The sequence below is a fragment of the Coregonus lavaretus genome, assembly GCF_964263955.1.
Source record: "Coregonus lavaretus genome assembly, chromosome: 17".
Taxonomy (NCBI): Eukaryota; Metazoa; Chordata; class Actinopteri; order Salmoniformes; family Salmonidae; genus Coregonus; species Coregonus lavaretus.
Genome location: NC_140004.1, coordinates 636,855 through 662,983, shown reverse-complemented (window position 1 = coordinate 662,983; position 26,129 = coordinate 636,855). Strand labels below are relative to the sequence as shown.

Genomic DNA, 26,129 nt, shown 5'->3' with positions numbered 1-26,129 from the left:
GGCCCAGAAAAAGGCTAGTAGTTTGAAAATATAGGTCCATTATACACTGAGTGTGCAAAACATTAAAAACACCTGCTCTTTCCATGACAGACTGACCAGGTGAAAGCTATCAATCAGTTTAGATGAAGGGTAGGAGGTTAAAGAACGATTTTTAAGCCTTGAGACAATTGAGACATAGATTGTGTATGTGTGCCATTTAGAGGGTGAATGGGCAAGACAAAATATTTAAGTGACTTTGAACAGGGTATAGTAAGTAGGTGCCAGGCACACCTGTTTGTGTCAAGAACTGCAACACTGCTGGGTTTTCCACACTCAACAGTTTCCCGTGCGTATCAAGAACGGTCCACCCCCCAAAGGACATCCAGCCAACTTGACAACTGTGTGAAGCAGTCCCTTTGGAATGCCCTGAGAAATTGAGGCTGTTCTGAGGCAAAAAGGGAGGTGCAACTCAATATTAGGAAGGTGTTCAGCGTAATTTGTACAGAGTTTTTATCTAGTTTTAGACAAGTATGGACTGGAGTGTTCTTTTACTCCAAATAATCATTTGGGATTTCACACCCCCCCCAAATAAATACATGTACTGTAAAACTTTTAAAATTAAAAACGCAGTCTCAAATAGCCTCCTGTCCCTTTCAATAGCCGGGCAACGACACAAATTTCAGCAAATAAAGGCTGGGTGAACGCTAAATGAATTGTTTACAAGGTTTCATGTTTGATTTGTTACGTTAAATAATTCAGTAACGACTCAGAAAAATTGCAATCATCCGTTTTTAAATCGCAATTAAGAAACTGCTAGCCATTGGCTGCTAACAGCTGAGAACTGCTAGCTAACTGGCAAGCACAAAAACAGTCAAATGATCTGATCGCCCTCTAGTGGCGTAAAGTAAGAACTGACCAAATGCAGAGCTAAAGAGGAGAATAATTATTGTCCGGAAGAGGTGGGTGAAAAACATCTATCCATCCATCCATCCATCCACACACAGCTGTGGAAAAATTAAGAGACAACTGCAAATTTTTATTAAATCAGCATCTCTATATGTATGACAGCCATTCCATTCCAGTGTCTGTTGAATTCCAACACAGGCACACCTCATTATACTGAATTAGGTACTGATTAGGTGATCATCTGAACCAAAATCTTTTTTAACGAGGAAAAGTATAAAAACCACTGCTGTGGTCATCACTATCCTCTTGCAATAGGACCAGCTGGATGGCAAAAACTGTGATAATACTACCTCAAAAAGTAATATTAATCAAAAAATAACTATTGACCATGCCAAAAGAGTTGAAAAGGAAAGTTTTGAGTGAGGAAAATAAGGGTTAAATTCTAGCTTTACTGGCAGAGGGATACAGTGAGCGTCAAAGTTGCTTCCATCCTTAAAATGTCAAAAGACGGCGGTTCATGAGAACAAGGTCAAGCAGCAGACATTGGGAACAACAAAGCTACAGACCGGCAGAGGGCGAAAACGACTCTACTGACGGGGATGACCGCCAACTCATTCGAATGTCACTCAACATTTGTAGGATGACATCAAGTGACCTACAAAAAGAATGGCAAACGGCAGCTGGGGTGAAGTGCAAGGCGAGGATTGTTCGAAACAGGCTCCTAGGGGCAGGGCTGAAGTCGTGCAAAGCTAGAAAAAAATCCCTCCATCAATGAGAAGCAAAGAAGAGCCAGGCTGAGGTTTGCAAAAGACCATAAGGATTGGACCGTAGAGGACTGGAGTAAGGTCATCTTCTCTGATGAGTCCAATTTTCAGCTTTGCCCAACACCTGGTCGTCTAATGGTTAGACAGAGACCTGGAGAGGCCTACATGCCACAGTGCCTCGCACCCACTGTGAAATTTGGTGGAGGATCAGTGATGATCTGGGGGTGCTTCAGCAAGGCTGGAATCGGGCAGATTTGTCTTTGTGAAGGACGCATTAATCAAGCCACGCACAAGGTTGTCCTGGAAGAAAACTTGCTTCCTTTTGCTCTGACATTGTTCCCCAACTCGGAGGATTGGTTTTTCCAGCAGGACAACGCGCCATGCCACACAGCCAGGTCAATCAAGGTGTGGATGGAGGACCACCAGATCAAGACCCTGTCATGGCCAGCCCAATCTCCAGACCTGAACCCCATTGAAAACTTCTGGAATGTGATCAAGAGGAAGATGGATGGTCACATGCCATCAAACAAAGCAGAGCTGCTTGAATTTTTGCGCCAGGAGTGGCATAAAGTCACCCTACATCAATGTGAAAGACTGGTGGAGAGCATGCCAAGATGCATGAAAGCTGTGATTGAAAATCAGGGTTATTCCACCAAATATTGATTTCTGAACTCTTCCTAAGTTAGTATTGTGTTGTTTAAAAATGAACATGAACTTATTTTCTTTGCATTATTCGAGGTCTGACAACACTGCATATTTTTTGTTATTTTGACCAGTTGTCATTTTCTGAAAATAAATGCTCTAAATGACAATATTTTTATTTGGAATTTGGGAGAAATGTTGTCAGTAGTTTATAGAATAAAATAAAAATGTTATTTTTACCGAAACACATACCTATAAATAGTAAAACCAGAGAAACTGATAATTTTGCAGTGGTCTCTTAATTTTTTCCAGAGCAGTATGTATGAATAAAAATAAATAAATACAAATAATAATATATATATATATATATATATATATATATATATATATACACACACACACACAGTGAGGGAAAGTATTTGATCCCCTGCTGATTATGTATGTTTGCCCACTGACAAAGAAATGATCAGTCTATAATTTTAAAATGGTAGGTTTATTTGAACAGTGAGACAGAATAACAAAAAAAAAATCCAGAAAAACACATTTAAAAAAATTATAAATTGATTTGCATTTTAATGAGGGAAATAAGTATTTGACCCCCTCTCAATCAGAAAGATTTCTGGCTCCCAGGTGTCTTTTATACAGGTAACGAGCTGAGATTAGGAGCACACTCTTAAAAGGAGTGCTACTAATCTCAGCTTGTTACCTGTATAAAAAGACACCGGTCCACAGAAGCAATCAATCAGATTCCAAACTCTCCACCATGTCCAAGACCAAAGAGCTCTCCAAGGATGTCACAGACAAGATTGTAGACCTACACAAGCCTGGAATGAGCAACAAGACCATCGCCAAGCAGCTTGGTGAGAAGGTGACAACAGTTGGTGCGATTATTCGCAAATGGAAGAAACGCAAAATAACTGTCAATCTCCCTCGGCCTGGGGCTCCATGCAAGATCTCACCTTGTGGAGTTGCAATAATCATGAGAACGGTGAGGAATCAGCCCAGAACTACACGGGAGGATCTTGTCAATGATCTGAAGGCAGCTGGGACCATAGTCACCAAGAAAACAATTGGTAACACACTACGCCCTGAAGTACTGAAATCCTGCAGCGCCCGCAAGGTCCCACTGCTCAAGAAAGCACATATACAGTGGGGAAAAAAAGTATTTAGTCAGCCACCAATTGTGCAAGTTCTCCCACTTAAAAAGATGAGAGAGGCCTGTAATTTTCATCATAGGTACACATCAACTATGACAGACAAATTTAGAAAAAGAAATCCAGAAAATCACATTGTAGGATTTTTAATGAATTTATTTGCAAATTATGGTGGAAAATAAGTATTTGGTCACCTACAAACAAGCAAGATTTCTGGCTCTCACAGACCTGTAACTTCTTCTTTAAGAGGCTCCTCTGTCCTCCACTCGTTACCTGTATTAATGGCACCTGTTTGAACTTGTTATCAGTATAAAAGACACCTGTCCACAACCTCAAACAGTCACACTCCAAACTCCACTATGGCCAAGACCAAAGAGCTGTCAAAGGACACCAGAAACAAAATTGTAGACCTGCACCAGGCTGGGAAGACTGAATCTGCAATAGGTAAGCAGCTTGGTTTGAAGAAATCAACTGTGGGAGCAATTATTAGGAAATGGAAGACATACAAGACCACTGATAATCTCCCTCGATCTGGGGCTCCACGCAAGATCTCACCCCGTGGGGTCAAAATGATCACAAGAACGGTGAGCAAAAATCCCAGAACCACACGGGGGGACCTAGTGAATGACCTGCAGAGAGCTGGGACCAAAGTAACAAAGCCTACCATCAGTAACACACTACGCCACCAGGGACTCAAATGCTGCAGTGACAGACGTGTCCCCCTGCGTAAGCCAGTACATGTCCAGGCCCGTCTGAAGTTTGCTAGAGTGCATTTGGATGATCCAGAAGAGGATTGGGAGAATGTCATATGGTCAGATGAAACCAAAATAGAACTTTTTGGTAAAAACTCAACTCGTCGTGTTTGGAGGACAAAGAATGCTGAGTTGCATCCAAAGAACACTATACCTACTGTGAAGCATGGGGGTGGAAACATCATGCTTTGGGGCTGTTTTTCTGCAAAGGGACCAGGACGACTGATCCGTGTAAAGGAAAGAATGAATGGGGCCATGTATCGTGAGATTTTGAGTGAAAACCTCCTTCCATCAGCAAGGGCATTGAAGATGAAACGGGGCTGGGTATTTCAGCATGACAATGATCCCAAACACGCCGCCCGGGCAACGAAGGAGTGGCTTTGTAAGAAGCATTTCAAGGTCCTGGAGTGGCCTAGCCAGTCTCCAGATCTCAACCCCATAGAAAATCTTTGGAGGGATTTGAAAGTCCGTGTTGCCCAGCGACAGCCCCAAAACATCACTGCTCTAGAGATCTGCATGGAGGAATGGGCCAAAATACCAGCAACAGTGTGTGAAAACCTTGTGAAGACTTACAGAAAACGTTTGACCTGTGTCATTGCCAACAAAGGGTATATAACAAAGTATTGAGAAACTTTTGTTATTGACCAAATACTTATTTTCCACCATAATTTGCAAATAAATTCATTAAAAATCCTACAATGTGATTTTCAGGATTTTTTTTTCTCATTTTGTCTGTCATAGTTGACGTGTACCTATGATGAAAATTACAGGCCTCTCTCATCTTTTTAAGTGGGAGAACTTGCACAATTGGTGGCTGACTAAATACTTTTTTTCCCCACTGTACAGGCCCGTCTACAGTTTGCCAATGAACATCTGAATGATTAAGAGGAGAACTGGGTGAAAGTGTTGTGGTCAGATGAGACCAAAATCGAGCTCTTTGGCATCAACTCAACTCACTGTGTTTGGAGGAGGAGGAATGCTGCCTATGACCCCAAGAACACCATCCCCACCGACAAACATGGAGGTGGAAACATTATGCTTTGGGGATGTTTTTCTGCTAAGGGGACAGGACAACTTCACCGCATCAAAGGGACGATGGACAGGGCCATGTACTGTCAAATCTTGGGTGAGAACCTCCTTCCCTCAGCCAGGGCATTGAAAATGGGTCGTGGATGGGTATTCCAGCACGACAATGATCCCAAACACACCGCCCGGGCAACGAAGGAGTGGCTTCGTAAGAAGCATTTCAAGGTCTTGGAGTGGCCTAGCCAGTCTCCAGATCTCAACCCCATAGAAAATCTTTGGAGGGAGTTGAAAGTCCGTGTTGCCCAGCGACAGCCCCAAAACATCACTGCTCTAGAGGAGATCTGCATGGAGGAATGGGCCAAAATGCCAGCAAAAGTGTGTGAAAACCTTGTGAAGACTTACAGAAAACGTTTGACCTGTGTCATTGCCAACAAAGGGTATATAACAAAGTAGAGAAACTTTTGTTATTGACCAAATACTTAATTTCCACCATAATTTGCAAATAAATTCATAAAAAATCCTACAAATGTGATTTTCTGTATTTTTTTTTCTCATTTTGTCTGTCATAGTTGACGTGTACCTATGATGAAAATTACAGGCCTCTCTCATATTTTTAAGTGTGAGAACTTGCACAATTGGTGGCTGACTAAATACTTTTTTCCCCCACTGTACATACATACATACATACAGCAAAAAAAGAAATGTCCCTTTTTCAGGACCCTGTCTTTCAAAGATAATTTGTAAAAATCCAAATAACTTCACAGATCTTCATTGTAAAGGGTTTAAACACTGTTTCCCACGCTTGTTCAATTAACCATAAACAATTAATGAACATGCACCTGTGGAACGGTCGTTAAGACACTAACAGCTTACAGACGGTAGGCAATTAAGGTCACAGTTATGAAAACTTAGGACACTAAAGAGGCCTTTCTACTGACTCTGAAAAACACAAAAAGAAAGATGCCCAGGGTCCCTGCTCAGCTGCGCGAACGTACCTTAGGCATGCTGCAAGGAGGCATGAGGACTGCAGATGTGGCCAGGGCAATATTGCAATGTCCGTACCGTGAGACGTCTAACACAGCACTACAGGGAGACAGGACGGACAGCTGATCGTCCTCGCAGTGGCAGACCACGTGTAACACCTGCACAGGATCGGTACATCCGAACATCACACCTGCGGGACAGGTACACGATGGCAACAACTGCCTGAGTTACACCAGGAACGCACAATCCCTCCATCAGTGCTCAGACTGTCCACAATAGGCTGAGAGAGGCTGGACTGAGGACTTGTAGGCCTGTTGTAAGGCAGGTAATTACCAGACATCACCGGCAACAACGTCACCTATGGGCACAAACCCACCGTAGCTGGACCAGACAGGACTGGCAAAAAGTGCTCTTCACTGACGAGTCTCGGTTTTGTCTCACCAGGGGTGATGGTCGGATTCGCGTTCATCGTCGAAGGAATGAGCGTTACACCGAGGCCTGTACTCTGGAGCTGGATCGATTTGGAGGTGGAGGGTCCGTCATGGTCTAAGGCGGTGTGTCACAGTCATTGCAGGCAATCTCAATGCTGTGCTTTACAGGGAAGACATCCTCCTCCCTCATGTCGTACCCTTCCTGCAGGCTCATCCTGACATGACCCTCCAGCATGACAATGCCACCAGCCATACTGCTCGTTCTGTGTGTGATTTCCTGCAAGACAGGAATGTCAGTGTTCTGCCATGGCCAGCGAAGAGCCCGGATCTCAATCCCATTGAGCACGTCTGGGACCTGTTGGATCGGAGGGTGAGGGCTAGGGCCATTCCCCCCAGAAATGTCCGGGAACTTGCAGATGCCTTGGTGGAAGAGTGGGGTAACATCTCACAGCATGAACTGGCAAATCTGGTGCAGTCCATGAGGAGGAGATGCACTGCAGTACTTATTGCAGCTGGTGGTCACACCAGATACTGACTGTTACTTTTGATTTGGACCCCCCCCCCTTTGTTCAGGGACACATTATTCAATTTTTGTTTGTCACATGTCTGTGTAACTTGTTCAGTTTATGTCTCAGTTGTTGAATCTTGTTATGTTCATACAAATATTTTGCTGAAAATAAACGCAGTCGACAGTGAGAGGACGTTTATTTTATACACAGACACATATTAACTCAGCAAAAAAAGAAACGTCCTCTCACTGTCAACTGCGTTTATTTTCAGCAAACTTAACATATATACACACACACACACATACATACATACACACAACCGTTCAAAAGTTTGTCACTTAGAAATGTCCTTGTTTTCGAAAGAAAAGCAATTTTTTTGTTCATTAAAATAACATTTTTTTTTTATCATAAATACAGTGTAGACATTGTTAATGTTGTAAATGGCTATTGTAGCTAGAAACGACGAATATCTACATAGGCATACGGAGGCCCATTATCAGCAACCATCAGTCCTGTGTTCCAACGGCACGTTGTGTTTGCTTATCCAAGTTTATCATTTTAAAAAGTCTAATTGATCATTAGAAAACACTTTTGCAATTATGTTAGCACAGCTGAAAACTGTTGTGCTGATTAAAGAAGCAATAAAAATGCCCTTCTTGAGACTAGTTGAGTATCTGGAGCATCAGCAATTGTGGGTTCGATTACAGGCTCAAAATGGCCAGAAACAAATAACTTTCTTCTGAAACTCGTCAGTCTATTCTTGTTCTGAGAAATTAAGGCTATTCCAAGAAACTGAAGATCTCGTACAACGCTGTGTACTACTCCCTTCACAGAACAGCGCAAACTGGCTCTAAACAGAATAGAAAGAGGAGTGGGAGGCCCCGGTGCACAACTGAGCAAGAGGACAAATACATTAAGAGTGTCTAGTTTGAGAAACAGACACCCCACAGGTCCTCAACTGGCAGCTTCATTAAACAGTACACACAAAAACACCAGTCTCAACGTCAACAGTGAAGAGGCGACTCCGGGATGCTGACCTTCTAGGCAGAGTTGCAAAGAAAAAGCCATATCTCAGACTGCCCATCTTAATCTTTTCTTTTTATTGGCCAGTCTGAGATATGGCTTTTTCTTTGCAACTCTGCCTAGAAGGTCAGCATCCCAGTCGCCTCTTCACTGTTGACGACTATAATAAACTGCTGTTACGCCCGGTATGTACTTCCAAAAAAGGCCCAAATAAAATTGTACACGCAGAAATGTCAATGTATTGTTTTTGACCGTAAGAGGAACCGGAGGTGGGTCAACAACAACAACAACAATATATATAGTACCAGTTAAAAGTTTGGACACCTACTCATTCAAGGGTTTTTCTTTATTTTTAATATTTTCTACATTGTAGAATAATAGTGAAGACATCATAACTATGAAATAACACATGGAATCATGTAGAAAACAAAAAAAAGTGGTAACCAAATCAAAATATATTTTATATTTGAGATTCTTAGAATAATCACCGTTTGCCTTGATGACAGCTTTGCACACTCTTGGCATTCTCTCAACCAGCTTCACCTGGAATGTTTTCCAACAGTGTTAAAGGAGTTCCCACGTTGGCTGCTTTTCCTTCACTCTGCCGTCTGACTCATACCAAACCATCTCAATTGGTTTGAGGTCAGGGGATTGTAGAGGCCAGGTCATCTGATGCAGCACTCCATCATTCTCCTTCTTGGTAAAATAGCCCTTACACAGACTGGAGGAGTGTTGGGTCATTGTCCTGTTGAAAAACAAATGATAGTCCCACTAAGCCCAAACCAGAAGGGATGGCGTATTACTGCAGAATGCTGTGGTAGCCATGCTGGTTAAGTGTGCCTTGAATTCTAAATAAAAAACAGACAGTGTCAGCAGGAAAGCACCCCCACAACAACACCAAGGAGATCATCCATTCAACCACACCGCATCTCACAAAGACAGCGGCTGGAACAAAAAATCTCACATTTGGACTCCAGACCAAAGGACAAATTTCCACCGGTCTAACGTCCATTGCTCATGTTTCTTGGCCCAAGCAGGTCTCTTCTTCTTATTGGTGTCCTTTAGTAGTGGTTTCTTTGCAGCAATTCGACCATGAAGGCCTGATACACACAGTCTCCTCTGAACAGTTGATTTTGAGATGTGTCTGTTAGTTGAACTCTGTGAAGCATTTATTTGGGCTGCAATTTCTGAGGCTGGTAACTCCAATGAACTTATCCTCTGCAGCAGAGGTAACTCTGGGTCTTCCATTCCTGTGGCGGTCCTCATGAGAGCCAGTTTCATCATAGCACTTGATGGTTTTTGCGACTGCACTTGAAGAAACGTTCAAAGTTCTTGAAATGTTCCGTATTGACTGACCTTCATGTCTTAAAGTAATGATGGACTGTTGTTTCTCTTTGCTTATTTGAGCTGTTCTTGACATAATATGCACTTGGTCTTTTACCAAATAGGGCTATCTTCTGTATACCAACCCTACCTTGTCACAACACAACTGATTGGCTCATTGAGGAAAGAAATTCCACAAATTTACTTTAAAACAAGGCACACCTGTTAATTGAAATGCATTCCAGGTGACTACCTCATGAAGCTGGTTGAGAGAATGCCAAGAGTGTGCAAAGCTGTCATCAAGGCAAAGGGTGGTTATTTGAAGAACCTCAAATTTAAAATATATTTTGATTTGTTTAACACTTTCTTGGTTACTACATGATTCCATATGTGTTATTTCATCGTTTAGATGTCTTCACTATTATTCTGCAACGTAAAACATTAGGTGTGTCCAAACTTTGACTGGTAGTGTATATAGCCTGTACATTTTTATTTAAACCTTTTCTGAAAGTACATACCGGGTTTAACGGCAGCAAAATGACTAGTTGCAGGCAGGGCAGGCATATTACTGGCAATATACTCCTCAGCACCCCCAACCCAAAACATCTTCCCACGGCTATGCCGTGTTAGCTACCTAGCTAGCCAGCCAGCCAGCCAGGTAACATGACTAAACAAGGTCGTTTGTTATCAAACCAAAAAGCTGCGGCCTGTGAATAGCTTAAAACAGCCCGCAACGTGGTTTATACAAATTATATATGCGTAGAAAGGGGAGAAGGTAGCGCCAGTGGTTTGGTTTGTCACTGTGGTCTGCAGGGTCAGCTCCATGCAAATATTGCAATCCTTCAGCCATTCCTGGACCTGTGTCCAGAAACAAACTACAAATGGACAGTACCAAAACAAATGATCTAATGATTCCGTCTCTTCACAGCCAAATCTGCAGAGCTGGGAAGATTGTATCCACCATACAAATAACATTCTATTGATAGCGAGAATTTTATGTAATAATTTAAATTGAAAACTTCTAAGTTTTGAATCCGGCATCCTTTGACTGACATCAGTTCATAAACACTATGCCATGGAATCGGTACGTCAAAAATCTCTTCCCAACTATTTTGCAATCTATGTCGGACAGCTGTCAATCTTTTGGTTCTTAAATTAAACTGGTAAACTTTTTTATGTATCACAATTTTCTTTAACCAATTACAGTGGGGAGAACAAGTATTTGATACACTGCCGATTTTGCAGGTTTTCCTACTTACAAAGCATGTAGAGGTCTGTAATTTTTATCATAGGTACACTTCAACTGTGAGAGACAGAATCTAAAACAAAAATCCAGAAAATCACATTGTATGATTTTTAAGTAATTAATTTGCATTTTATTGCATGACATAAGTATTTGATACATCAGAAAAGCAGAACTTAATATTTGGTACAGAAACCTTTGTTTGCATTTACAAAGATCATACGTTTCCTGTAGGTCTTGACCAGGTTTGCACACACTGCAGCAGGGATTTTGGCCCACTCCTCCATACAGACCTTCTCCAGATCCTTCAGGTTTCGGGGCTGTCGCTGGGCAATACAGACTTTCAGCTCCCTTCTATTGGGTTCAGGTCTGGAGACTGGCTAGGCCACTCCAGGACCTTGAGATGCTTCTTACGGAGCCACTCCTTAGTTGCCCTGGCTGTGTATTTCGGGTCGTTGTCATGCTGGAAGACCCAGCCACGACCCATCTTCAATGCTCTTACTGAGGGAAGGAGGTTGTTGGCCAAGATCTCGCGATACATGGCCCCATCCATCCTCCCTTCAATACGGTGCAGTCGTCCTGTCCCCTTTGCAGAAAAGCATCCCCAAAGAATGATATTTCCACCTCTATGCTTCACGGTTGGGATGGTGTTCTTGGGGTTGTACTCATCCTTCTTCTTCCTCCAAACACGGCGAGTGGAGTTTAGACCAAAAAGCTCTATTTTTGTCTCATCAGACCACATGACCTTCTCCCATTCCTCCTCTGGATCATCCAGATGGTCATTGGCAAACTTCAGATGGGCCTGGACATGCGCTGGCTTGAGCAGGGGGACCTTGCGTGCGCTGCAGGATTTTAATCCATGAAGGCGTAGTGTGTTACTAATGGTTTTCTTTGAGACTGTGGTCCCAGCTCTCTTCAGGTCATTGACCAGGTCCTGCCGTGTAGTTCTGGGCTGATCCCTCACCTTCCTCATGATCATTGATGCCCCACGAGGTGAGATCTTGCACGGAGCCCCAGACCGAGGGTGATTGACCGTCATCTTGAACTTCTACCATTTTCTAATAATTGTGCCAACAGTTGTTGCCTTCTCACCAAGCTGCTTGCCTATTGTCCTGTAGCCCATCCCAGCCTTGTGCAGGTCTACAATTTTATCCCTGATGTCCTTACACAGCTCTCTGGTCTTGGCCATTGTGAAGAGGTTGGAGTCTGTTTGATTGAGTGTGTGGACAGGTGTCTTTTATACAGGTAACGAGTTCAAACAGGTGCAGTTAATACAGGTAATGAGTGGAGAACAGGAGGGCTTCTTAAAGAAAAACTAACAGGTCTGTGAGAGCCGGAATTCTTACTGGTTGGTAGGTGATCAAATACTTATGTCATGCAATAAAATGCAAATTAATTACTTAAAAATCATACAATGTGATTTTCTGGATTTTTGTTTTAGATTCCGTCTCTCACAGTTGAAGTGTACCTATGATAAAAATTACAGACCTCTACATGCTTTGTAAGTAGGAAAACCTGCAAAATCGGCAGTGTATCAAATACTTGTTCTCCCCACTGTATGTTCTTTAATGCAAGGCCGACAGACAAGTTCCTTACTTTTTCCTCCTTCCACTTTCCTCTTCCATTTTTGCAGTAATGCTGCAAAATAATGCTGCATTATTTGGTTGTAATTTTGGGTAGAGCAGACATTTCCATATGTTTTTGTTAGCTGCATGTGCGACATAACTCCACCATTCCTACCGATAATATCATTTACGAAGATTATACCTTTTTTATAAATTTTCTCATGAATAACTTTCTTATCAATTAGTACAGTGGGGGAAAAAAGTATTTAGTCAGCCACCAATTGTGCAAGTTCTCCCACTTAAAAAGATTAGAGAGGCCGGTAATTTTCATCATAGGTACACGTCAACTATGACAGACAAAATGAAAAAAAAAAATCCAGAAAATCACATTGTAGGATTTTTAATGAATTTATTTGCAAATTATGGTGGAAAATAAGTATTTGGTCACCTACAAACAAGCAAGATTTCTGGCTCTCACAGACCTGTAACTTCTTCTTTAAGAGGCTCCTCTGTCCTCCACTCGTTACCTGTATTAATGGCACCTGTTTGAACTTGTTATCAGTATAAAAGACACCTGTCCACAACCTCAAACAGTCACACTCCAAACTCCACTATGGCCAAGACCAAAGAGCTGTCAAAGGACACCAGAAACAAAATTGTAGACCTGCACCAGGCTGGGAAGACTGAATCTGCAATAGGTAAGCAGCTTGGTTTGAAGAAATCAACTGTGGGAGCAATTATTAGGAAATGGAAGACATACAAGACCACTGATAATCTCCCTCGATCTGGGGCTCCACGCAAGATCTCACCCTGTGGGGTCAAAATGATCACAAGAACGGTGAGCAAAAATCCCAGAACCACACTGGGGGACCTGGTGAATGACCTGCAGAGAGCTGGGACCAATGTAACAAAGCCTACCATCAGTTACACACTACGCCGCCAGGGACTCAAATCCTGCAGTGCCAGATGTGTCCCCCTGCTTAAGCCAGCACATGTCCAGGCCCGTCTGAAGTTTGCTAGAGTGCATTTGGATGATCCAGAAGAGGATTGGGAGAATGTCATATGGTCAGATGATACCAAAATATAACTTTTTGGTAAAAACTCAACTCGTCGTGTTTGGAGGACAAAGAATGCTGAGTTGCATCCAAAGAACACCATACCTACTGTGAAGCATGGGGGTGGAAACATCATGCTTTGGGGCTGTTTTTCTGCAAAGGGACCAGGACGACTGATCTGTGTAAAGGAAAGAATGAATGGGGCCATGTATCGTGAGATTTTGAGTGAAAACCTCCTTCCATCAGCAAGGGCATTGAAGATCAAACGTGGCTGGGTCTTTCAGCATGACAATGATCCCAAACACACCGCCCGGGCAACGAAGGAGTGGCTTCGTAAGAAGCATTTCAAGGTCCTGGAGTGGCCTAGCCAGTCTCCAGATCTCAACCCCATAGAAAATCTTTGGAGGGAGTTGAAAGTCCGTGTTGCCCAGCGACAGCCCCAAAACATCACTGCTCTAGAGGAGATCTGCATGTAGGAATGGGCCAAAATACCAGCAACAGTGTGTGAAAACCTTGTGAAGACTTACAGAAAACGTTTGACCTGTGTCATTGCCAACAAAGGGTATATAACAAAGTATTGAGAAACTTTTGTTATTGACCAAATACTTATTTTCCACCATAATTTGCAAATAAATTCATTAAAAATCCTACAATGTGATTTTCTGGATTTTTTTTTCTCATTTTGTCTGTCATAGTTGACGTGTACCTATGATGAAAATTACAGGCCTCTCTCATCTTTTTAAGTGGGAGAACTTGCACAATTGGTGGTTGACTAAATACTTTTTTCCCCCACTGTATATTTGAGTTTAACCACAATATTTGTTTCAATATTTGTTCTGTCATTTCTGGAGGATTAAATTGAAATTGCAACCAACTTTCTATGGCTTGTTGTAGAAATATTCATATTTGGGAGAGGGAATAGGCTTTGTCGTGCCCTCTTCATGACTGTCTTGGTGTGTTTGGACCATGATAGGTCCTTAGTGAGGTGGACACCGAGGAATTTGAAGCACCCGATCCACTCCACTACAGCCCCGTTGATGTGAATGGGGGCGTGTTCGGCCCTCCTTTTCCTTTAGTCCACAATCAGCTCCTTTGTCTTGTTCACATTGAGGGAAAGGTTGTTGTCCTGGCAACACACTGCAAGGTCTCTGACTTCCTCCCTATAGGCTGTCTCATCGTTGTCGGTGATCAGGCCTACCACTGTTGTGTCGTCAGTAAACTTAATGATTGTGTTGGAGTCATGCTTGGCCACGCAGTTGTGGGTGAACCGGGAGTAAAGGAGGGGACTAAGCGTGCACCCCTGAGGGGCCCCCTTGTCGAGGCTCAGCATGGCAGATGTGTTGTTGCCTACTCTTACCTCCTGGGGGCGGCCCGTCAGGAAGTCCAGGATCCAGTTGCAGAGGGAGGTGTTTAGTCACAGGGTCCTTAGCTTAGTGATGAGCTTTGTGGGCACTATGGTGTTGAACGCTGAGCTGTAGTCAATCAACAGCATTCTCACATTGGTGTTCCTTTTGTCCAGGTAGGAAAGGGCAGTGCGGAGTGCGATTGAGAATGCATCATCTGTGAATCTATTGGGGCGGTATGCGAATTGGAGTGGGTCTAGGGTTTCTGGGATGATGATGTAAGCCATGACCAGCCTTTCAAAGCACTTCATGGCTACCAGCGTGAGTGCTACGGGGCAGTAGTCATTTAGGCAGGCTACCTTCACTTTCTTGGGCACAGGGACTACGGTGGTCTGCATGAAACATGTTGGTATTACAGACTGTCAGGGAGAGGTTGAAAATGTCAGTGAAGACACTTGCCAGTTGGTCCGCGCATGCTCCGACTACACGTCCTGGAAATCCGTCTGGCACCGCGGACATGTGAATGTTGACCTGTTTAAAAAGGTCTTGCTCACATCGGCTACGGAGAGCGTGATCACACAGTCGTCCGGAACAGCTGGTGCTTTCATGCATGCTTCAGTGTTGCTTGCCTCGAAGCGAGCATAAAAACTGCATTTAGCTCGTCTGGTAGGCTCGCGTCACTGGGCAGCTCGCGGCTTGGTTTCCCTTTGTAGTCCGTAATAGTTTGCAAGCCCTAGCACATCCAACGACTGTCAGAGCTGGTGTAGTAGGATTCAATCTTAGTCCTGTATTGAGGCTTTGCCTGTTTGATGGTTCGTCTGAGGGCATAGCGGGATTTCTTATAAGCGTCCGGATTAGTGTCCCGATCCTTGAAAGCGGCAGCTCTAGCCTTTAGCCCGGAGTGGATGTTGCCTGTAATCTATGGCTTCTGGTTGGGATATGTATGTACGGTCACTGTGGGTACGACGTCATCGATGCACTTATTGATGAAGCCGGTGACTGAGGTGGTAAACTCCTCAATGCCATTAGATGAATCCCGGAACATATTCCAGCCTGAGCTAGCGAAACATCCGCGTCATCTGACCACTTCCGTATTGAGCGAGTCACTGGTACTTCCTGCTTTAGTTTTTGCTTGTAAGCAGGAATCAGTAGGATATAATTATGGTCAGATTAGCCAAATGGAGGGCGAGCTTTGAATGCATCTCTGTGTGTGGAGTAAAGGTGATCTAGAGTTTGTTTCCTCTGGTTGCACGTGACATGCTGGTAGAAATTTGGTAAAACGGATTTAAGTTTGCCTGCATTAAAGTCCCCGGCCACTAGGAGCGCCACTTCTGGATAAGCATTTTCTTGTTTGCTTCTGGCCTTATACAGCTCGTTGAGTGCGGTCTTAGTGCCAGCATTGGTTTGTGGTGGTAAATAGACGGCTACATATAGATGAAAACTAGTGGTCCAGATTACTGTCCTGCTCCTTGAAAGAGGCAGCTCTACCCTTTAGCTCAGTGCCGATGTTGCCTGTAATCCATGGCTTCTGGTTGGGATATGCACTTATGGTCACTGTGAGGACAACATTGTCGATGCACTTAATGAAGCTGATGACTGATGTGGTAAACTCCTCAATGCCATCGGATGAATCCCAGAACATATTCCAGTCTGTGCTAGCGAAACAGTCCTGTAGCTTAGTGTCTGCTTCATCGGACCACTTCCGTATTGAGCGCGTCACTAGTACTTCCGGTTTGAGTTTTTGCTTGTACACTCTTATTAAGTGATCACACATGGAGAGCATCTGTTGTTGCCTTTCTTTTATAGCTCAATGGGTGATAAAAAGTGTGCAGACGCAGAGTGTTTTACGGATCTACACGAATCACGTGGATTACCTATTTTGAGATAAAAACAGCAAATAAAGTGACGGGTTTGCATCCCTGCCTTTGATTTATAATAATTAATGTACAACTTTACAAGTTATGAACCAGTGTTCATATTCAAATCAAATGTATGTCACATACACGTTCAGCAGATGTTATTGCGGGTGTAGTGAAATGCTTGTGTTTCTAGCTCTGACAGAGCAGTAATATCTAACAATTTCACAACATATACCCAATACACACAAATCTAAGTAAAGCAATGGAATTAAGTATATATAAATAACTATATGGACGAGCAATGTCAGAGCGGCATACACTAAGATATATTAGAATAGTATAGAATACAGTATATACACATATGAGATGAGTAATGCAAGATATGTAAACATTATTAAAGTGTCCAGTGATTTATAGTCTATGTCTATAGGCAGCAGCCTCTAATGTGCTAGTGAAGGCTATTTAACAGTCTGATGGCCTTGAGATAGAAGCTGTTTTTCAGTCTCTCGTCCCAGCTTTGATGCACCTGTAATGACCTCGCCTTCTGGATGATAGCGGGGTGAACAGGCAGCAGCTTGGGTGGTTGTTGGCCTTGATGATCTTTTTGGACTTCCTGTGACGTCGGGTGCTGTAGGTGTCCTGGAGGGCTGGTAGTTTGCCCCCGGTGATGCGTTGGGCAGACCGCAACACCCTCTGGAGAGCCCTGCAGTTGCGGGCGGTGCAGTTGCCGTACCAGGCGGTGATACAGCCTGTCAGGATGCTCTCAATTGTGCATCTGTAAAAGTTGAGGGTTTTAGGTGCCAAGCTTAATTTCTTCAGCCTCCTGTTGTGCTTTCTTCACCACACTCTCTATGTGGGTGGACCATTTCAGTTTGTAAGTGATATGTACGCCAAGGAACTTTAACATTTGAGTGAGATTATTTCCCTGGCACCACACTCCAGGAGCCCTCACCTCCTCCCTGTAGGCTGACTCGTCATTGTTGGTAATCAAGCCTACTACTGTTGTGTCGTCTGCAAACTTGATGATTGAGTTGGAGGCATGCTTGGCAACGCAGTTATGAGTGAATGGGGAGTACAGGAGGGGCCTGAGCACTCACACTTGTGGAGCCCCAGTGTTGAGGATCAGCGAAGTGGAGGCCTTGTTTCCTACATTTGCCACCTGGCGGCAGCCTGTCAGGAAGTCCAGGACCCAGTTGCACAGGGTGGGGTTCAGACCCAGGGCCTCGAGCTTAAATGATGAGCTTGGAGGGTACTATGGTGTTGAATGCTGAGCTATAGTCAATGAACAGCATTCTTACATAGGTATTCCGCTTGTCCAGATGGGATAGGGCAGTGTGCAGTGTGATGGCGATTGCATCGTCTGTGGATCTATTGGGGCGGTAAGCAAATTGAAGTGGGTCTAGAGTGACAGGTAAGGTAGAGGTGATATGATCCTTGACTAGTCTCTCAAAGCACTTCATGATGACAGAAGTGAGTGCTACGGGGCGATAGTCATTTAGTTCAGTTATCTTTGCTTTCTTGGGTACAGGAACAATGGTGGCCATCTAGAAGCATGTGGGGACAGCAGACTGGGATATGGAGAGATTGAATATGTCCGTAAACACACCAGCCAGCTGGTCTGCGCATGTTCTGAGGACGCGGCTAGGGATGCCGTCTGGGCCGGCAGTCTTGCGAGGGTTAACGAGCTTAAATGTCTTACTCACTTTGGCCACGGAGAAGGAGAGCCCACAGTCCTTGGTAGTGGGCCGCGTCGGTGGCACTGTATTATCCTCAAAGCGGGCAAAGGTGTTTAGCTTGTCCGGAAGCAAGACGTCGGTGGCTGGTTTTCCTCTTGTAGTACGTGATGGTCGTGTCTGAGCCGTTGAATTGCCACTCCACTTTGTCTCTATACTGACGTTTTGCCTGTTTGATTGCCTTGCGGAGTGAATAACTACTCTGCTTGTATTCTGCCATATTCCCAGTCACTTTGCCATGGTTGAATGCGGTGGTTCGCACTTTCAGTTTTGCGTGAATGCTGCCATCTATCACAGTTTCTGGTTAGGGTAGGTTTTAATAGTCACAATGGGTACAACATCTCCTATACACTTCCTGATAAACTCAGTCACCGTTATTCATTCAATTATCTACGTAATGACATTGAAACTTTACAGTTTATGTTTCCTGGGTCATGGAATGCTTTTTCTGAAACCTTTTTTGGTGGGTGGCCGTTGGACTATAGCTAGCTACTTCTAGACAAGTTAGATAGCATGGTAGTATGGAACAGGTTATCTGTAAACTAAAGGTAGTTAAGAATCCATGGCGACAGATTTTCATGCAAATATTCTGAAATGAAGGTGATCTTTACAAAAAATATGCCAATTAAATAGAAATGAACTAGACTCTAGTCAAGAAATAACTGAAACGTTATAGAGAAACAAACAACGAAACGACGTGACCATGGACTAAGTAGCTGACGACGCGACTAAAGTGGCTTTTGAGACACTACTAACAGAAATTCGCACTGGCATTGAGAAACTGTCTAAGCAGATGAATAAAATATCCGATGTAAAAAAAATCTAAACTGATATGACTGAACTGTATAAACTACAGGACAGCCTCTCAGACTATGTACGACCGATGGGGCACTGGACTATTGAACTGTTTAAGCAACTGAAATGAGGTGAACGATGGAGTATTACATTTATTTGGGCTGCAATCTGAGGTGCAGTTAACTCTAATGAACTTATCCTAACTCTGGGTCTTCCTTTCCTGTGGCGGTCCTCATGAGAGCCAGTTTCATCAACACACACACCTACCCCTCCACACGCTGCTCCAATCTTCAGCTAAAATATAACATGCCCTGAAATCCAAACAACAATATGTTGAGCAAGGTGAAAGTGCAGGGAAAATGCTTGCTTGGTAAATTAAGAGAGGAGAAACGTACTGTACTATGCACAGCATTAAAACCCCAGATTGTAGCATAACAATGGATTAATTCTGAAATTAACTCAGTTTTTAAAACATTTTATCACAAACTGTATCAATCCAATTATAAGTGAACCAGAGCAAATGAATATGACAGAAACATTTCCCTAGGTGAGCTGATGGAGGCCATTAATAGTCTACAAAATGGGAAGTCCCCTGGTAATGATGGATTCCCAGTGGAATTTTACAGACAATTTCTTCCCAAATTACTAAAGCCTATGTTACTTACGCTCACAGCAGCTCTGGAGAAAAACTTCCCCAAACATTATGTTTGGCGACAATCACCCTACTTAAAAAGAAAGATTGCCATTGCCATGCAAATCCTTCCGCCCACTATCTCTTTTGAATGTGGATTATAAACTCATTGCTAAGGTCTTGGCTTTTCGCATAGAAATAGTAATACAAAAGTTGATTCACTTAGATCAAACAGGGTTCATACGGAACAGGATGTCTTCAGACAATCTCCACGATGATGCAATTTAATCCATCATACCTGGAACTTGAACGTTCCAAAAGTGGCAGTATCATTGGATGCTGAAAAAGTGACCGATAGGGTGGAATTACCATATTTGGTGGCTGTCTTAAAAGTTTGGTTTTGGTCTGGTATTTATTTCCTGGATTGAGCTATTGTATAAATCTCCCAAAGCAACTATAAGAACAAATGGACAAATCTCTGATCCACTTAAGTTATCAAGACGGAATGTGAATGGCGCCGAAGAAGATGGCAGCCGTTTTACAGCCCTCTCACCAATTGTACTATTATGTCTGTTTTTTCGCGTTATTTGTAATTGATTCTGTACATGTTTCTGCCACCGTCTTATAACCAAAAAGAGCTTCTGGATATCAGGACAGCGATTACTCACCTTGTACTGGACAAATATTTTTTCTTCAACGAGTCGGACGCGAAAGATATCCTACAGACACCCGACAAGGCCCAAATCCCTGTCATTCGCATGAGAAAGAGACGGAGATATCGTGGACGTCCGGTAAGACCAGGGGTGGCGGTCTGTGTATATTTGTAAACAACAGCTGGTGCATGAAATCTAATACCAAGGAAGTCTCAAGGTTTTGCTCGCCTGAGGTAGAGTAGCCGTCTAAGATTGCACTCAATGAGCTGCATAAGGCCATAAGTAAACAGGAAAATGCTCATCCAGAGGCAGCGCTCCTAGAGAACGGGGACTTAATGCAGGGAAACTTAAATCCGTTCTACCTCATTTCTAGCAGCATGTTAAATGGAGGGGAAAAAAACTCTAGACCACCTTTACTCCAAACACAGAGACGCACGCGTACAAAGCTCTCCCTCACCCTCCATTTGGCAAATCTGACCATAACTATATCCTCCTGATTCCTGCTTATAAGCAAAAACTAAAGCAGGAAGCACCAGTGACTCGGTTAATAAGGAAGTGGTCAGATGACGCAGATGCTAAGCTACCGGACTGTTTTGCTAGCACAGACTGGAATATGTTCCGGGATTCTTCCGATAGCATTGAGGAGTACACTACATCATTCACTGGCTTCATCAATAAGTGCATCGATGACGTCGTCCCCACAGTGACCGTACGTACATACCCCAACCAGAAGCCATGGATTACAGGCAACATCCACACTGAGCTAAAGGGTAGAGCTGCCACTTTCTAGGAGCGGGAATCTAACCCGGACGCTTATAAGAAGAAATTCCGCTATGCCCTCCAACAAACCATCAAACACGCAAAGAGTCAATATAGGACTAAGATTGAATTGTACTACACCGGCTCTGACGCTGGTCAGATGTGGCAGGGCTTGAAAACTATTACAGACTACAAAGGGAAGCACAGCCGCGAACTGCCCAGTGACACAAGACTACCAGACGAGCTAAATCACTTCTATGCTCGCTTCGAGGCAAGCAACACTGAAGCATGCATGAGAGCATCAGCTGTTCCGGATGACTATGTGATCAAGCTCTCCGTAGCCGATGTGAGCAAGACCTTTTAAACAGGTCAACATTCACAAGTCCGCGGTGCCAGACGGATTACCAGGATGTGTAGTCGGAGCATGCGCGGACCAACTGGCAAGTGTCTTCACTGACATTTTCAACCTCTCCCTGACAGTCTTTAATACCAACATGTTTCATGCAGACCACCGTAGTCTCTTTCTGCCCAAGAAAGTGAAGGTAGCCTGCCTAAATGACTACCGCCTCGTGGCACTCACGTCGGTAGCCATGAAGTGCTTTGAAAGGCTGGTCATGGCTCACTTCAACACCATTATCCCAGAAACCCTAGACCTACTCCAGTTTGCATACCGCCCCAACAGATCCACAGATGATGCAATCTCTATTTCACTCCACACTGCCCTTTACTACCTGGAAAAGAGGAACACCTACGTGAGAATGCTATTCATTGACTACAGATCAGCGTTCAACACCATAGTGCCCTCAAAGCTCATCACTAAGCTAAGGACCCTGGGACTAAACACCTCCCTCTGCAACTGGATCATGGACTTCCTGACGGGCCGCCCCCAGGTGGTAAGGATAGGTAACAACACATCTGCCATGCTGATCCTTAACACGGGGGCCCCTCAGGGGTGCGTGTTCAGTCCCCTCCTGTACTCCATGACTGCATGGCCAAGCACAACTCCAACACCATCATTAAGTTTGCTGACGACACAACGGTGGTAGGCCTGATCACCGACTATGATGAGACAGCCTATAGGGAGGAGGTCAGAGACCTGGCCGTGTGGTGCCAGGATAACAACCTCTCCCTTAACGTGCTCAAGACAAAGGAGATGATTGTGGACTACTGGAAAAAAAAGACTGAGCACGACAGGGCTGTAGTGGATCAGGTTGAAACCTTCAAGTTCCTTGGTGTCCACATGAACAACAAACTCTCATGGTCCAAACACACCAAGACAGTCGTGAAGAGGGCACGACAAAGCCTATTCCCCCTCAGGAGACTGAAAAGACTTGGCATGGGTCCTCAGATCCTCAAAAGGTTATACAGCTGCAACATCGAGAGCATTCTGACTGGTTCCATCACCGCCTGGTATGGCAACTGCTCGGCCTCCGACCGCAAGGCACTACAGAGGGTAGTGCGTTATGGTCCAGTACATCACTTGGACCAAGCTTCCTGCCATCCAGGACCTCTAGCCCTAAAAATTATCAAAGACTCCAGCCACCCTAGTCATAGACTGTTCTCTCTGCTACCGCACAGCAAACGTTACCGGAGCGCCAAGTCTAGGTCCAAAAGGCTTCTTAACAGCTTCTACCCCCAAGCTATAAGACTCCTGAACAGCTAATCATGGCTACCCGGACTATTTGCATTGTCCCCCCACCCCTCCCCACCCCCCTCTTTTATTCTGTTTATTATTTATGCATAGTCACTTTAACTCTACCCACATGTACATATTACCTCGACTAACCGGTGCCCCCGCACATTGACTCTGTACCGGTACCCCCTGTATATAACCTCCCTATTGTTATGTTATTTTACTGCTGCTCTTTAATTATTTGCAATTTTTATTTTTTATTTTCTTAAACTGCATTTTTGGTTATGGGCTTGTAAGTAAGCATTTCACTGTAATGTCTATACCTGTTGTATTCGGCGCATGTGGCAAATAAAATTTGATTTGAAGACAGGGTGCCCTCTGTCCAGTTATTTAGCCACGGAACCCCTAGCATCAATAATCAGAAACCATGGCCGGGGGAAAGAGATTGTTTGAGAACAAAATGTGATATCATTGTATGCAGATTACATTTCTGTATTTATATTTACATTCTCTGTCATTTCTTTCTCAACTGTTGGACACATATGGTGCTGTATCAGGATTCAAAGGGAATTGTGAGAAAACTGAAATAATGCCCATTTCTAATTGAGTTTAAGCTTAGAAAGTAGATTTGTGGAAACTGTAAAAAACAAACAAACAAAAAACGACATACCTGGGTGTATTGATACCATGCAATTTGTGACCCATTTCAGGAAGATAGGCGTATGTGGCACGTCCCTACTTCACAGGAGAGGCATTTGAACGTAAATATATATTTTTATCAAAATGCTTTTTTGGAAGATTAGATCTTATTTTTTATTTTATTTTTGACAGAAATGCCTTTTGAAACATGTGAACTTTCATGTACCTTAATAATGAACTTCTATGCTATCTGTAAATACAAATAAAATTGTTAAATTACGAGCCTAGTTGGTTTAGCCACGGAAAAAGACAGGAACCTTCCCGCTATCCATGATTGGCTGAGATAATGGCCATGACGAGAGATGAGTTCGGATTGGTCTGCCATGTAGCATGCTTCTGTCTATAACATGACCTGCTCAGTATGTCTCGATAATCCTTGCTACCGTTCCATTCATCCATGTATACGGGTAAGCATCTAGCTACATTTTCTGATATTATGTTTCTAATTTTGTCCGAAAGTCATTTTCATTGCAGGTTAAAGCGTACTGTTAGCTAGCTAGCGAACGGTAGCTTACTGGTTCGCTAGATAACGTTACGTGTATGATCTGTGTATTAATATTATTTGTATCTCAGAAATCCATTTGCATTGCTAGTTATAGCGTAATGTTAGCTAGCTAGCTAACATTGAACCTAGTTGGTTAGCTTTAACTACCTGCAGATTCATACTACAGCATTTCATACATGGTGGCTAGCTATGATAATCCATTTGTACTGTATCTATGGGTTGGGATTATGGTTCATTGTTTAACTAGCTAAAGAAAACGCAGAATTCTGCATTAACATGACCCCTAAATTTAACTTGCTAGTTAATCCAGGTAGGTAGCTGAATTCATATGGTGACAGGGCATCATATTGTGTTAGCTTTCTGCCGTGTTTGAGAAGTCTAAGCCTTTTGGATTACTTATTTGTACTGCTGCCACTATCTTGATTACCTTGCCTTTTTTACTCCTCTCCCCTGTTCTCTGAGCAGAGCAGGCAGGCCTGTTGCCCTAGTGACTCCAGACTACACACAGACAACGTGTAGCCTACACATGCTGCTCCAGAGCCAGTACTGTTCATTTGCACAATGTCTCTTGTTCACATTCGCTTGTAAATGTCTAAACTCACCAAAAATTACATTCGGTAGCTCCTACCTATATATGTATAACTTTATGAGCTGGATTGCCTATCTTTGCAATTTATTTATTTTCGTTTGCATATTTAACTAGCAGCCTCCATTGAAATTCGCTATTGTTTATGCTATTTTTGTTAGCATTCTGGTAATAGACACTTAATGGTTATTTCTTCTTAATTTTCTGACGTCCCCTTGTGTACTAAACCGGTAACACTATATATCCCGGTATGAGATGGTAGGTATGACAATATGAAAATCTGAATATGGCCCAACCCTAGAGGCTACTGTGTTTTTTTGTGAATCATGGACAGGTGTGGGCATGTTGTGGTGTGTATTGGGCTGCAGCACACCATGAAAAAAAACAATAATGTTTTCACAACTGGGCATTTACTAGTCCTGTATTATCCGCCGACTGATATAGCAGTCTGTAGCGCGGGCATCACAAAAAAAAGCAGCATGCCACCTCTGCACATTTATCGCTAGTCTCTTTTACCAATAAAAGTCGCTGGAGGGTTCTGAAAACTAGGTAAATATAGCGACAACGTCGCTAAATTAACAACACTGGCCGCTACGCCTGTTTTGACCTTGTATTCATACTTGAAATATTATCCGTTCTCCTTCACCGCCGTTTCCCAAAATATTTTCTGACTGGCAAAACACAATGTTCTAACGTTAGTTAACAAACAAGCATATGTTGAATTCTAACAACAGTTGGTTTGTATATTCTTGAATTAATTTACAGTATATCCTTTTACTAACGTTATCTAAATAAACCGGGCGAGGGGCCTGCTTCAATCATGATTCTCTCCATAGCTAACTAGTAGCTAACGTAGCGAATTAGCTGGCTAGTTATCTAACTAATGTTACGCTAACGTTATTTAGCTAGTTAGCCATCTTTTAGCTGCTAACTATCAGCTAGCTAACGTAGATATCGACCATTACTGACCACAAACCATTGTAACGTGTGAATGTTCCTAATAGTAAACAAAAAAAGTTCCTATGAATTTCTGGCTAGCTAAACTACGTTAGCCAACTTTTCAGAAACCAGAACTAGCTAACGTTACGTTACTTCGTCGCAGCGACTACTGGGCTGACAATGCTCCTCTTTGAAGCAAAAATAAGTGTTGTATAAACTTCACACGATCACTTACTTTCAATATCCAGTCGTTTGAAGATTGAATATGAAGCTAATCCAGCGGCTCCTAACTCTTCCTCGTTGCCCTCTATCTCCTGAATGGAAATGACAGCTAAGCACACCAAAAGCAACAGCGGTGTGTGTAGGAGCCTGCTTCTTCTTCTATGGTATAATTGCTTCTTCTTCGATGGGGTTTAATGGCGATTGGCATCCAATGTTATTGGTGCATTACCGCCACCAGCTGGACGGGGTATTGAATAAGAAACAAAGAAAACATTGCGCGAAAGGGGGAAAACGACATCATACAAAATTAAACACTTCAACTAACAAAACCCACACCACTTCTTAAATCCCAGTCCACCCCAAAATACATTCCTACACAGGCTCAGGGGCCTGTGATGGCAGAACATTCACCAACA

At 43.3% G+C, this 26,129-nt stretch overlaps 1 protein-coding gene across 3 annotated transcripts in view; it reads right to left on the bottom strand.

Moving 5' to 3' along the window:
• The window catches only part of LOC311145158 (2-oxoglutarate dehydrogenase complex component E1), a 73,980-nt gene extending 48,126 nt beyond the window's left edge, over window positions 1–25,854 (bottom strand). For all 3 annotated transcript variants that reach the window (XM_084181357.1, XM_084181356.1, XM_084181359.1), the window contains exon 1: window positions 25,727–25,854. The gene's annotated coding sequence lies outside the window, so the exon portion shown is untranslated. The remainder of the gene's footprint in view (window positions 1–25,726) is intronic.
• Between the last annotated feature and the right edge of the window lie 275 nt (window positions 25,855–26,129).